Here is a 16,358-nt window from a genome sequence, read left to right on the forward strand (position 1 = left end):
AGACTACATTGCCCATAATGATCTATACCCAGGCACTCCATCATGCTTCAGGGAACAGAGACTACATTGCCCATAATGCTCTATACCCAGGCACTCCATCATGCTTCAGGGAACAGAGACTACATTGCCCATAATGATCTATACCCAGGCACTCCATCATGCTTCAGGGAACAGAGACTACATTGCCCATAATGATCTATACCCAGGCACTCCACCGTCCTGTAGGGAACAGAGACTACATTGCCCATAATGATCTATACCCAGGCACTCCATCATGCTTCAGGGAACAGAGACTACATTGCCCATAATGATCTATACCCAGGCACTCCATCATGCTTCAGGGAACAGAGACTACATTGCCCATAATGCTCTATACCCAGGCACTCCATCATGCTTCAGGGAACAGAGACTACATTGCCCATAATGATCTATACCCAGGCACTCCATCATGCTTCAGGGAACAGAGACTACATTGCCCATAATGCTCTATACCCAGGCACTCCACCGTCCTGTAGGGAACAGAGACTACATTGCCCATAATGATCTATACCCAGGCACTTCATCATGCTTCAGGGAACAGAGACTACATTGCCCATAATGATCTATACCCAGGCACTCCATCATGCTTCAGGGAACAGAGACTACATTGCCCATAATGATCTATACCCAGGCACTCCATCATGCTTCAGGGAACAGAGACTACATTGCCCATAATGATCTATACCCAGGCACTCCATCATGCTTCAGGGAACAGAGACTACATTGCCCATAATGATCTATACCCAGGCACTCCATCACGCTTCAGGGAACAGAGACTACATTGCCCATAATGATCTATACCCAGGCACTCCATCATGCTTCAGGGAACAGAGACTACATTGCCCATAATGATCTATACCCAGGCACTCCATCACGCTTCAGGGAACAGAGACTACATTGCCCATAATGATCTATACCCAGGCACTCCATCACGCTTCAGGGAACAGAGACTACATTGCCCATAATGATCTATACCCAGGCACTCCATCACACTTCAGGGAACAGAGACTACATTGCCCATAATGATCTATACCCAGGCACTCCATCATGCTTCAGGGAACAGAGACTACATTGCCCATAATGATCTATACCCAGGCACTCCATCATGCTTCAGGGAACAGAGACTACATTACCCATAATGATCTATACCCAGGCACTCCATCACGCTTCAGGGAACAGAGACTACATTGCCCATAATGATCTATACCCAGGCGCTCCATCATGCTTCAGGGAACAGAGACTACATTGCCCATAATGATCTATACCCAGGCACTCCATCATGCTTCAGGGAACAGAGACTACATTGCCCATAATGATCTATACCCAGGCGCTCCATCATGCTTCAGGGAACAGAGACTACATTACCCATAATGATCTATACCCAGGCACTCCATCACACTTCAGGGAACAGAGACTACATTGCCCATAATGATCTATACCCAGGCACTCCATCATGCTTCAGGGAACAGAGACTACATTGCCCATAATGATCTATACCCAGGCGCTCCATCATGCTTCAGGGAACAGAGACTACATTGCCCATAATGATCTATACCCAGGCACTCCATCATGCTTCAGGGAACAGAGACTGCATTATCCATCAGACCTGGGCAGGAAATAGTTGTATTTTGTAGTTTATTTTAAAATACCAACTTTTGAAATACTCTAGGTAGTTTAATGAAGAGTTAGAAATGTAGCGTTTTCAAAGGCAATTATTTTATGTGATATTCAAATACAGGTCTCAGAAAAATGAATACTATTTTAATGTATTTGAATATATGCAAGTTATTTGAAAACAAAACAAAAATTGTATTTGATGGCTGCCCAAAATGTAATGAAGAACCAAAGACGACAACAAGTAGTGTGTGCGAAATGAAACATATGAGGGACATGGAATCATCAAGATAACCCACTCTTCCAGTCCCAAAATGACACATATTTTCATAATGAGTGAGACATAACGTACCATCTGACAGCAAGTTATTATACTGTATTGTCTTTGGGATCATTACAATAGCAACAATAGTGTTGCATAAGATTTTGGAAATTGCTTTATAATAAGTGAGTTATTACATAAATGGAATAAGGAACAGTCACTATTCCTCTTGTCAATAGTTACAAATACTCTCAGCTCTTTGTTATACGATTAAAATGCAATTACTCAATAATTATGTAACAACATACTAATAAAATGCTGCTCCTGAAGTAATTACAGTTTAACTACAGAGGCACAAGAACAGTGAGGGCTGTCCTTAGCTGGAAAATGGCTTTCTGGTTTTCTGTGACTAGGTGCTGACCTAACATAATAGTTTGTTGTGCTTTCGCCGTAAAGCCTATTTGAAATCGGACACTGTGGCTGGATTTACAAGAAGTTTATATTTAAAATGGTGTAAAATACTTTTATGATTGAGAAATTTTAATTATGGGATTTCTGTTGTTTGAATTTGGATCCCTGCAATTTCACTGGCTGTTGTCAAGGTAGCATCCCACATATCCCAGAGAAGTTAAAAAAAGCTTTCTGGACCGTATTTTGAAATTCTTTCCATTTTTTTTGTCAATTACACATACTTTTGTCATATTTTATTGTCATAGTTATTATTTTTTTACTTGTCCATAAAGCATATGTTTTGTCCATTTGCAATATGATTTACTAGGAAGTCAAAAGTCGAAGTCAAAAGTCAGTGAACCATTGCCAAATGCAGTAAGACATGTCCAAATGCAATATGAAAGTATTGAAAGTGCCAAATCAGGATGTTAAGTCCATTTGCCATGTACGATCACAGGAAGTCGATTTCCAAACCCAAAAGTCAGTGAACCATGTCCAAATGGCATTTATACTACCCAAATGATATTTAGCACTTTGTTACATGAATCAACATAGATGGTCTATTTGTCATGTATGATGAGGGAGAAGTGGGACTCTTTTTTGAAAAAGGTCCAAAATGACAAGGGGTGCCCCCTATTGGATGGGCACGGGTGGGGGGTGCTCCCTACCCAACCGTAGACCCCTTGCTCCCCCTAAAGGCATTAAAAAAAAACATTTTAAAATGTTCAATGAACCTAGTCTTGCGACTCTGGGACTTTTCTAAATGTTGTCATTTTCCTAATGGTCAAAATGAATTGAAGTTATTGCAAATGTACGAGGCTGTTTCTCGGTCTGAGAACCTTCTAGAGCCACATAACTCACCGTGCACTATCGACTTGAGCTCTATAACAGGTTTCTATAAAGCTTCAGAGGTCTGACGGTTCTTTGATAGTTCAAACAAAGGTAACTATTGCAGACTCTGTGTGTCTCTAAGCCCCACACTGTGTCACTCCATCCTTGCTGTGTGTGTGTGTGTGTGTTAGTTTTTCTTGGAAATCTGATGGGAGAAATGACTGATTTACAGCTCATGTGTCACTCCCTGATCTTAGTTATCTTAGTTTTCTTTATTATTTTGTTTAGGTCAGGGTGTGACGAGGGTTGTATGTGTGTTTTTTTCCTGTCTAGGGTTTATTGTATATCTATGGGGTTTTGATATGTCTAGGCAAATGTAGGTCTATGGTGGCCTGAATTGGTTCCCAATCAGAGACAGCTGTTTATCGTTGTCTCTGATTGGGGATCCCATTTTGGTTGCCATTTTCCATGTTGGTTTTGTGGGTTATTGTCTATGTATAGTTGCCTGTGTCAGCACTAGTGTTTATAACACTGTCATTTTGTTAGTTTTTCCTCGTTACAATGAACGTGACAATAACCCACCAAACAAGGACCAAGCAGCGTGAAAGGGAGGAACGGCGACAATATAAGGGTACACGGAAGCCCGAGAGGCAGCCCCAAGATATTTTTGGGCGGGGGCACACGAGGAGATTGGCTGCTCAGGTATGAGACCTGAGCCAACTCCTCATGCTTACCGTGGGGAGCGTGTCACTTTTTAAATTAATTTAACCTTTATTTAACCAGGAAGGGCTCATTGAGACTAAAATCTCTTTTTCAAGAGCACCCTGGCTAAGATAGGCAGCACCAAGTCATTACAAAAAAAATACAGACAGACAACATGAAAAACTACAAGTAATCTTGTAAAAACCATTGAATTCACAAGAGTATAAAACAGCAAATTAAAAACATTGACAGGTCTGGGAATCAGCCTCAAAATCCTTCATCAGTGATTTAAAAACACCAATCGGGACAAGTTCTTCCAGTTTAAAAGTATTTTGTATGGTGTTCCAAGACAATGGCGCAGAGTCCATAAAAGCCCTTTTACCAGATTCAGTTTGGACATTTGGAACAGTTACCAGGATAAAGTCCAGCGAACGAAGAGAGTACCCACCACATTTCTGAACAATAAAAATGCACAAATAAAAAGGTAGTAAACCCAAAATGTCTTTGTAAATAAAAGTATACCTGTGACTGAGCCTACGAGTGACTAGAAAAGGCCAGCCAACCCTGGTATACAAAGTGCAGTGGTGCGTAAGGGTTTTGCAGTTTAGAATAAATCTCACAGTGCCATGGTAAAGAGTGTCAATTGATCTCAAACACTGAGCGGAAGCATTCATATATAAAATATCCCCACAGTCTAGTAAAGGCATACATGTAGCTGATACTAGCCTCCTTCTGGCTTCAAAATAAACAGACCTTATTCCTAAAATAACATCCCAATTTCAGCTTCACTTTTTTTGTAAGTTGTTGAATATGCAAATGAAAAGAGAGGTCGTCATCAATTAAAATTCCAAGGTATTTATATGAGGTTACAACCTCAATCTCCTTGCTCTGACAGGTAGTAATTGGTGAAAGGTTCAGAGGTCTATTTCTTGCATTAGAAAACACCATTAGTTTAGTCAGTATTGAGGATAAGTTTCAATTGACACAAGGCATGTTGAACAGTATAAAAAGCAGTTTGCAAGTTCTGGAAAGATTTTGTAAGAGACGAGGCACAACAGTAAATAACAGTATCATCAGCATAAAAATGAAGCTGTGCATTTTGGACATTTTTGTCTAAATCATTTATGTAAATAGTGACTAAGAGAGGACCAAGTACAGAGCCTTGGGGCACACCATTAAAGACAGACAATTTAACAGACATACGCCCATCAAATTGAGTGCACTGAGTTCTATCAGACAGATAGTTAGCAAACCATGCAACTGCATGCTCTGAAAGACCTACACTCAACAATCTCTGCCTTAGTATAGCATGATCAACTGTATCAAACGCCTTAGAGAGATCAATAAAAAGTGAGACACAGTGCTGTTTTTTGTCAATGGCTTCAGTGATATCATTTAAAACCTTCATGGCTGCTGTAATTGTGTTATGCTTCTTCCTGAAGCCCGATTGGTACATTGATAAAATAGAGTTAGTAAATAAAAACGATTTTAGTGTTCACTTACAAGGGTTTCAAGTATTTTTCACCAGGGGTGACAGCTTTGCGATTGGCCTATAATTATTTAAAAGAGTTGGATCTCCCCCTTTTAAAAGTGGTAGGACAAATGCTGATTTCCAGATCTTTGGAATGTCATTACATTCCAGGGTTAGATTGAACAGAGATGTAAGTGGTTCAGCTATGAAATCAGCTGCCAGATTTAAAAAGCAGGGATCCAAAAGATCAGGACCTGCAGGCTTTCTGGTCTGAGGATTTCAGGACTTTATGTACCACCTGCACTGAGAATGGAAAAAAGCTAAAAGTTTCACCGATTCATCCACACAGGGTTGTACAGAGACAGAGGACACTGAATCAGACAGCCTACCAGATGATTCAAAGTGCTCATTGAAACAATTCAGCATTTTAGTTTGGTCATATGTAGCAACAGAGTCCTTCAAAACACATGACAGTAGTTAATTAACATTACTGTTACCAGACATAGACTTAACAGCCTTCCAAAACATTCTAGGGTCATTCAGGTTATCAGTGGTAACAGACATAAAATATTCAGACTTGGTCTTCCTGAGAAGAAAAGAACACTTGTTTCGTAACTGCCTAAAAATAAGCCAATCAGCATCAGAACATGATTTCCTTGCTTTAGCCCAGGCTAGATTACAGTTGTGAATAATACAAAACAGCTCAGAAGAAAACCATGGATTATCCCGCCCTTTAACCCTGAATGTTTGTTTACTATTTGGAAAAAAACATAATGGAAGAATTTCCAGGCAGTTTCCACATCAGGGATAAGCTCAATCTTGCTCGAGTCAAAATAAAACAAATCGTGAAAGAACGCCTGCTCATTAAAACACTTCAAATTTCTCTTACGAATAAAACGTGGGTTTGTTTTAGGAACCTTAGTATTTCCAACAGCAACAACAGCACAATGGTCACTTAAATCATTACCAAAAACACCAACCACAGGATATTTATGTGGACATTTGTCAATATCAAATCAATCAGGGTAGTTTTATCTGGGTATTTAAGATTTGGGCGAGTGGGTGAGTTAATCAACTGGGTAAGATTCATAGAATGTAGGTCTATGGTGGCCTCAATTGGTTTCCAATCAGAGACGGCTGTTTATCGTTGTCTCTGATTGGGGATCCTATTTACGTTGCTATTTTCCATGTTGGTTTTGTGGGTTATTGTCTATGTATAATTGCCTGTGTCAGCACTAGTGTTTATAGCTTCAAGTTCGTTTTGTTAGTTTGTTTTAGTGTTCTCATCACGCTGCGCCTTGGTCTCCTCGTTACAACGAACATGACATCATGAGGGGTTGCCTAATCACACAAAAATAAACACATATCCTCATTGGCATAGGCTTTCACGGAATCCTGAGTTTTAAATCTTTACATTAAGAACTGACTGATTTACACAGGGTTGAATGCACTATTTCTCACAAACTGCAGGTTGGATGTATCAAAACACCTTTAGGGTGAACCACTTCCGGTTGCTCCAGGAAGCTTAGAATCAACACAGGTAGACCTCATAGTGGCCTGATGGATTGTCATCGAAGACAGGTTCATAAGACATTCATAACCCACATAGACTTCAGGTTGAATTTAGGGGCGCAGGCAATGTATTCCTTTGGGGAGAGAAGTCCTTGCAAACTGATGTAAAAATCTTCTTTTCACTGTTAAGGGTTAATGCCACACGGTCAAGGTTAGGCTTGAACAGATCGGGAGGACCTCAAGAATGTTCCTGAGATCGAATTGTGCCTCTAACCCTAACTGTTCTCCTGCTGTCACCCAAAAGCACCTCAAATTTAGGGCCAGGCTTCATTATGGGCCTACTTTCTTTCACGTTCGCTGCGCTCAGACCGAGCAAGCTACGGTCAAGCAGGGCATCTCGTTGAACTCGGCACTGCCTAGAGATTATGGTAATGCCATTGCAGGCTCTGAGTGTCTTTAAGCCCCACACTGTGTCACTCCATACTTTGCTGTGCATGTGAGAGAGTTTTTTCTTTGAAATCTGTTGGGAGACATGACTGATTTACAGTTCATGAGGGTTGCCTAATCACACATATGAAGTTTTGAAAAGATCTGACCTCTTTAACCCTTCAAAACAGCCCCTATGATACCATTTTAAGGCTTATAGAATATTGAGTTTTAAGTCTTTACATTAAGAACTGATTTATTTACAGAGGGTTGAATGAGTGTTATTTGAGAAAATCACAGAAATCAAGCAGAGCTACGAAACCTTAACGCTGCAACTGGATCTGTAACTTTTTTTGGGAGAAAAAAAATCTAATTTTTTTGAACATCAATTTACATTGTACGATTTCTCTTAAATTACGATAGATAAATGTCTGGTTCTTTTTTTCCTGACACAGTAGGTTCATGTACTTTGATGCGAGCTGGTCAAATTAGCGCACTATTTTCGCTTTTGACCTTTAATCCCAAAATGGCCTTCACTCAAAAAGTGTTGAGGCCTCGACGCCATCCTGTTTGGGGCTAACTGCCCATTATGCCAAACCTAAGCTCACCAAGTTTCGTCTTCGAAGTCTTTTCCATTTGGGAGAAAAGGCCACGTCAGGTTGGTGATGATTTGTACATTTGCAATAAAATTCCATTCGCCATCTGCTGGAATTTACCGGGACAGGAAAAATGACCAAAATTAGAAAATGTTATAGAACGGAAACCGAATGTCCGGGAGACTTCGTTCGATGTCTTCCCGGAAGATCTGGCCCCTGTGCACGGCCTGCCGCCATCCGCAAATTTGACAAACATTTGCAATATGGAGTTTCTCATCAACCATACAGCAAATGCCAAATTGTTCCCTTCAGGTATGAAATGGACATCGTGGGGCAATGGACATTCAGAAGAATGGAAATTTGCATAATGTTCAGTTAGAAATGTTTGACCTACTGTCAGATAGATGGGAATAGTGTAGGGGAATGTGTGCTATACCCATTCTGTTTCATCTTCAACATACAGTTCTAGCCAATCCATGTAGATACAGCCCTGTCATTAGTAGTAGACAGCCAATCCATGTAGATACAGCCCTGTCATTAGTAGTAGACAGCCAGTCCATGTAGATACAGCCCTGTCATTAGTAGCAGACAGCCAATCCATGTAGATACAGCCCTGTCATTAGTAGTAGACCGCCAATCCATGTAGATACAGCCCTGTCATTAGTAGTAGACCGCCAATCCATGTAGATACAGCCCTGTCATTAGTAGTAGACAGCCAGTCCATGTAGATACAGCCCTGTCATTAGTAGCGGACAGCCAGTCCATGTAGATACAGCCCTGTCATTAGTAGTGGACAGCCAATCCATGTAGATACAGCCCTGTCATTAGTAGTAGACAGCCAATCCAACATGTAGATACAGCCCTGTCATTAGTAGTAGACAGCCAATCCATGTAGATACAGCCCTGTCATTAGTAGTAGACCGCCAATCCATGTAGATACAGCCCTGTCATTACCAGTAGACAGTCAATCCATGTAGATACAGCCCTGTCATTAGTAGCAGACAGCCAATCCATGTAGATACAGCCCTGTCATTAGTAGTAGACAGCCAATCCATGTAGATACAGCCCTGTCATTAGTAGTAGACAGCCAATCCATGTAGATACAGCCCTGTCATTAGTAGTAGACAGCCAATCCATGTAGATACAGCCCTGTCATTAGTAGTAGACAGCCAATCCAACATGTAGATACAGCCCTGTCATTAGTAGTAGACAGCCAATCCATGTAGATACAGCCCTGTCATTAGTAGTGGACAGCCAATCCATGTAGATACAGCCCTGTCATTAGTAGTAGACAGCCAATCCATGTAGATACAGCCCTGTCATTAGTAGTAGACAGCCAATCCATGTAGATACAGCCCTGTCATTAGTAGTAGACAGCCAATCCATGTAGATACAGCCCTGTCATTAGTAGTAGACAGCCAATCCATGTAGATACAGCCCTGTCATTAGTAGTAGACAGTCAATCCATGTAGATACAGCCCTGTCATTAGTAGTAGACAGCCAATCCATGTAGATACAGCCCTGTCATTAGTAGAAGACAGCCAATCCAACATGTAGTTACAGCCCTGTCATTAGTAGAAGACAGCCAATCCAACATGTAGATACAGCCCTGTCATTAGTAGTAGACAGCCAATCCGTGTAGATACAGCCCTGTCATTAGTAGTAGACAGCCAATCCATGTAGATACAGCCCTGTCATTAGTAGTAGACAGCCAGTCCATGTAGATACAGCCCTGTCATTAGTAGTAGACAGCCAGTCCATGTAGATACAGCCCTGTCATTAGTAGTAGACAGCCAGTCCATGTAGATACAGCCCTGTCATTAGTAGTAGACAGCCAATCCATGTAGATACAGCCCTGTCATTAGTAGTAGGCAGCCAATCCATGTAGATACAGCCCTGTCATTAGTAGTAGACAGCCAATCCATGTAGATACAGCCCTGTCATTAGTAGTAGGCAGCCAATCCATGTAGATACAGCCCTGTCATTAGTAGTAGACAGCCAATCCATGTAGATACAGCCCTGTCATTAGTAGTAGACAGCCAATCCATGTAGATACAGCCCTGTCATTAGTAGAAGGCAGCCAATCCATGTAGATACAGCCCTGTCATTAGTAGTAGACAGCCAATCCATGTAGATACAGCCCTGTCATTAGTAGTAGACAGCCAATCCATGTAGATACAGCCCTGTCATTAGTAGTAGACAGCCAATCCATGTAGATACAGCCCTGTCATTAGTAGTAGACAGCCAATCCATGTAGATACAGCCCTGTCATTAGTAGAAGACAGCCAATCCATGTAGATACAGCCCTGTCATTAGTAGTAGACAGCCAATCCATGTAGATACAGCCCTGTCATTAGTAGTAGACAGCCAATCCATGTAGATACAGCCCTGTCATTAGTAGTAGACAGCCAATCCATGTAGATACAGCCCTGTCATTAGTAGTAGACAGCCAATCCAACATGTAGATACAGCCCTGTCATTAGTAGTAGACAGCCAATCCAACATGTAGATACAGCCCTGTCATTAGTAGTAGACAGCCAATCCATGTAGATACAGCCCTGTCATTAGTAGTAGACAGCCAATCCATGTAGATACAGCCCTGTCATTAGTAGTGGACAGCCAATCCATGTAGATACAGCCCTGTCATTAGTAGTAGACAGCCAATCCATGTAGATACAGCCCTGTCATTAGTAGTGGACAGCCAATCCATGTAGATACAGCCCTGTCATTAGTAGTGGACAGCCAATCCAACATGTAGATACAGCCCTGTCATTAGTAGTAGACAGCCAATCCAACATGTAGATACAGCCCTGTCATTAGTAGTGGACAGCCAATCCATGTAGATACAGCCCTGTCATTAGTAGTAGACAGCCAATCCAACATGTAGATACAGCCCTGTCATTAGTAGTAGACAGCCAATCCAACATGTAGATACAGCCCTGTCATTAGTAGTAGACAGTCAATCCATGTAGATACAGCCCTGTCATTAGTAGTAGACAGCCAATCCATGTAGATACAGCCCTGTCATTAGTAGTAGACAGCCAATCCATGTAGATACAGCCCTGTCATTAGTAGAAGACAGCCAATCCATGTCGATACAGCCCTGTCATTAGTAGTAGACAGCCAATCCATGTAGATACAGCCCTGTCATTAGTAGTAGACAGCCAATCCATGTAGATACAGCCCTGTCATTAGTAGTAGACAGCCAATCCATGTAGATACAGCCCTGTTATTAGTAGTAGACAGCCAATCCATGTAGATACAGCCCTGTCATTAGTAGTGGACAGCCAATCCATGTAGATACAGCCCTGTCATTAGTAGTAGACAGCCAGTCCATGTAGATACAGCCCTGTCATTAGTAGTAGACAGCCAATCCATGTAGATACAGCCCTGTCATTAGTAGAAGACAGCCAATCCATGTAGATACAGCCCTGTCATTAGTAGTGGACAGCCAATCCATGTAGATACAGCCCTGTCATTAGTAGTAGACAGCCAGTCCATGTAGATACAGCCCTGTCATTAGTAGTAGACAGCCAATCCATGTAGATACAGCCCTGTCATTAGTAGTAGACAGCCAATCCAACATGTAGATACAGCCCTGTCATTAGTAGTAGACAGCCAATCCATGTAGATACAGCCCTGTCATTAGTAGTAGACAGCCAATCCATGTAGATACAGCCCTGTCATTAGTAGTAGACAGCCAATCCATGTAGATACAGCCCTGTCATTAGTAGTAGACAGCCAATCCATGTAGATACAGCCCTGTCATTAGTAGTAGACAGCCAATCCATGTAGATACAGCCCTGTCAATAGTAGTAGACAGTCAATCCAACATGTAGATACAGCCCTGTCATTAGTAGTAGACAGCCAATCCAACATGTAGATACAGCCCTGTCATTAGTAGTAGACAGCCAATCCATGTAGATACAGCCCTGTCATTAGTAGTAGACAGCCAATCCATGTAGATACAGCCCTGTCATTAGTAGTAGACAGCCAATCCATGTAGATACAGCCCTGTCATTAGTAGTAGACAGCCAATCCAACATGTAGATACAGCCCTGTCATTAGTAGTAGACAGCCAATCCATGTAGATACAGCCCTGTCATTAGTAGTAGACAGCCAATCCATGTAGATACAGCCCTGTCATTAGTAGTAGACAGCCAATCCAACATGTAGATACAGCCCTGTCATTAGTAGTAGACAGCCAATCCATGTAGATACAGCCCTGTCATTAGTAGTAGACAGCCAATCCATGTAGATACAGCCCTGTCATTAGTAGTAGACAGCCAATCCATGTAGATACAGCCCTGTCATTAGTAGTAGACAGCCAATCCAACATGTAGATACAGCCCTGTCATTAGTAGTAGACAGCCAATCCATGTAGATACAGCCCTGTCATTAGTAGTAGACAGCCAATCCATGTAGATACAGCCCTGTCATTAGTAGTAGACAGCCAATCCATGTAGATACAGCCCTGTCATTAGTAGTAGACAGCCAATCCATGTAGATACAGCCCTGTCATTAGTAGTAGACAGCCAATCCATGTAGATACAGCCCTGTCAATAGTAGTAGACAGTCAATCCAACATGTAGATACAGCCCTGTCATTAGTAGTAGACAGCCAATCCATGTAGATACAGCCCTGTCATTAGTAGTAGACAGCCAATCCAACATGTAGATACAGCCCTGTCATTAGTAGTAGACAGCCAATCCATGTAGATACAGCCCTGTCATTAGTAGTAGACAGCCAATCCATGTAGATACAGCCCTGTCATTAGTAGTAGACAGCCAATCCATGTAGATACAGCCCTGTCATTAGTAGTAGACAGCCAATCCATGTAGATACAGCCCTGTCATTAGTAGTAGACAGCCAATCCATGTAGATACAGCCCTGTCATTAGTAGTAGACAGCCAATCCATGTAGATACAGCCCTGTCATTAGTAGTAGACAGCCAATCCATGTAGATACAGCCCTGTCATTAGTAGTAGACAGCCAATCCATGTAGATACAGCCCTGTCATTAGTAGTAGACAGCCAATCCATGTAGATACAGCCCTGTCATTAGTAGTAGACAGCCAATCCATGTAGATACAGCCCTGTCATTAGTAGTAGACAGCCAATCCATGTAGATACAGCCCTGTCAATAGTAGTAGACAGTCAATCCAACATGTAGATACAGCCCTGTCATTAGTAGTAGACAGCCAATCCATGTAGATACAGCCCTGTCATTAGTAGTAGACAGCCAATCCATGTAGATACAGCCCTGTCATTAGTAGTAGACAGCCAATCCATGTAGATACAGCCCTGTCATTAGTAGTAGACAGCCAATCCATGTAGATACAGCCCTGTCATTAGTAGTAGACAGCCAATCCATGTAGATACAGCCCTGTCATTAGTAGTAGACAGCCAATCCATGTAGATACAGCCCTGTCATTAGTAGTAGACAGCCAATCCAACATGTAGATACAGCCCTGTCATTAGTAGTAGACAGCCAATCCATGTAGATACAGCCCTGTCATTAGTAGTAGACAGCCAATCCATGTAGATACAGCCCTGTCATTAGTAGTAGACAGCCAGTCCATGTAGATACAGCCCTGTCATTAGTAGTAGACAGCCAATCCATGTAGATACAGCCCTGTCATTAGTAGTAGACAGCCAGTCCATGTAGATACAGCCCTGTCATTAGTAGTAGACAGCCAATCCATGTAGATACAGCCCTGTCATTAGTAGTAGACAGCCAATCCATGTAGATACAGCCCTGTCATTAGTAGTAGACAGCCAATCCATGTAGATACAGCCCTGTCATTAGTAGTAGACAGCCAATCCAACATGTAGATACAGCCCTGTCATTAGTAGTAGACAGCCAGTCCATGTAGATACAGCCCTGTCATTAGTAGTAGACAGCCAGTCCATGTAGATACAGCCCTGTCATTAGTAGTAGACAGCCAATCCATGTAGATACAGCCCTGTCATTAGTAGTAGACAGCCAATCCATGTAGATACAGCCCTGTCATTAGTAGTAGACAGCCAATCCATGTAGATACAGCCCTGTCATTAGTAGTAGACAGCCAATCCATGTAGATACAGCCCTGTCATTAGTAGTAGACAGTCAATCCATGTAGATACAGCCCTGTCATTAGTAGTAGACAGCCAATCCATGTAGATACAGCCCTGTCATTAGTAGTAGACAGCCAATCCATGTAGATACAGCCCTGTCATTAGTAGAAGACAGCCAATCCATGTAGATACAGCCCTGTCATTAGTAGTAGACAGCCAATCCATGTAGATACAGCCCTGTCATTAGTAGTAGACAGCCAATCCATGTAGATACAGCCCTGTCATTAGTAGTAGACAGCCAATCCATGTAGATACAGCCCTGTCATTAGTAGTAGACAGCCAATCCATGTAGATACAGCCCTGTCATTAGTAGAAGACAGCCAATCCATGTAGATACAGCCCTGTCATTAGTAGTAGACAGCCAATCCATGTAGATACAGCCCTGTCATTAGTAGTAGACAGTCAATCCATGTAGATACAGCCCTGTCATTAGTAGTAGACAGCCAATCCATGTAGATACAGCCCTGTCATTAGTAGTAGACAGCCAATCCATGTAGATACAGCCCTGTCATTAGTAGAAGACAGCCAATCCATGTAGATACAGCCCTGTCATTAGTAGAAGACAGCCAATCCAACATGTAGTTACAGCCCTGTCATTAGTAGAAGACAGCCAATCCAACATGCAGTTCCAGAAAAATAGTAACTTCCTGAGATCTGTATTCAAATATATTTTGCTTTATCAGATCTGTAATCAAATTGTTTAAAAAAGTAGTCACTTTCTGAGATCTGTAATGAAATAGTTTAAAATAGTTATTTTGTGGGTATCTGTATTGAAATAGTCACCTCCAAAGTTACGGCTTGTTCCTTCCCCAAAATAGATATTTCCACCAACCATAGTTAAATCTATAGTTATCCGAAGTCTGTTACCCATAATTCCTTGTGTAACATATTAAACACTAGAGAAGAACTGAGCTCTAGTCAGGTTACCCAGACACTCCACCTTCCTTTCTAAACAAAATACCAACATACTAAATATTTGCAATATAAATTCACAAAATGTCAAATGTTCTAACTAAATGTTTTATCTAGTGTGATGTTTGCAAGGCTAGTATACTGATTTGGATAAGATTACCCACAAGAAAAAGAGCAATGTTGAGTTTGCATTTGGAGCATTTTTTCTCTGTAAACTTGCACTGGCTAGGTGACCTTTCCTGGTTCAAATAGTACAGGTAGCTAGTGGAAGACCATAGAGCATGATAATACCATGAGATAACTGAAGACTATAGAGCATGATAATACCATGAGATAACTGAAGACCATAGAGCATGATAATACCATGAGATAACTGAAGACTATAGAGCATGATAATACCATGAGATAACTGAAGACTATAGAGCATGATAATACCATGAGATAACTGAAGACTATAGAGCATGATAATACCATGAGATAACTGAAGACTATAGAGCATGATAATACCATGAGATAACTGAAGACTATAGAGCATGATAATACCATGAGATAACTGAAGACTATAGAGCATGATAATACCATGAGATAACGGAAGACCATAGAGCATGATAATACCATGAGATAACGGAAGACCATAGAGCATGATAATACCATGAGATAACTGAAGACTATAGAGCATGATAATACCATGAGATAACTGAAGACTATAGAGCATGATAATACCATGAGATAACTGAAGACTATAGAGCATGATAATACCATGAGATAACTGAAGACTATAGAGCATGATAATACCATGAGATAACTGAAGACTATAGAGCATGATAATACCATGAGATAACTGAAGACTATAGAGCATGATAATACCATGAGATAACTGAAGACTATAGAGCATGATAATACCATGAGATAACTGAAGACTATAGAGCATGATAATACCATGAGATAACTGAAGACTATAGAGCATGATAATACCATGAGATAACTGAAGACTATAGAGCATGATAATACCATGAGATAACTGAAGACCATAGAGCATGATAATACCATGAGATAACTGAAGACTATAGAGCATGATAATACCATGAGATAACTGAAGACTATAGAGCATGATAATACCATGAGATAACGGAAGACCAAAGAGCATGATAATACCATGAGATAACGGAAGACCATAGAGCATGATAATACCATGAGATAACTGAAGACTATAGAGCATGATAATACCATGAGATAACTGAAGACTATAGAGCATGATAATACCATGAGATAACTGAAGACTATAGAGCATGATAATACCATGAGATAACTGAAGACTATAGAGCATGATAATACCATGAGATAACTGAAGACTATAGAGCATGATAATACCATGAGATAACTGAAGACTATAGAGCATGATAATACCATGAGATAACTGAAGACTA

The 16,358-nt window shown here is 41.2% G+C and overlaps 1 pseudogene; it reads right to left on the reverse strand.

Annotated features, from left to right (window-relative positions):
• LOC135533131 (epidermal growth factor receptor kinase substrate 8-like protein 2) overlaps positions 1–16,358 on the reverse strand; it is a 59,384-nt pseudogene that overhangs the window by 2,269 nt on the left and 40,757 nt on the right.

The sequence above is a fragment of the Oncorhynchus masou genome, unplaced genomic scaffold, assembly GCF_036934945.1.
Source record: "Oncorhynchus masou masou isolate Uvic2021 unplaced genomic scaffold, UVic_Omas_1.1 unplaced_scaffold_2238, whole genome shotgun sequence".
NCBI classification, from domain to species: domain Eukaryota; kingdom Metazoa; phylum Chordata; class Actinopteri; order Salmoniformes; family Salmonidae; genus Oncorhynchus; species Oncorhynchus masou.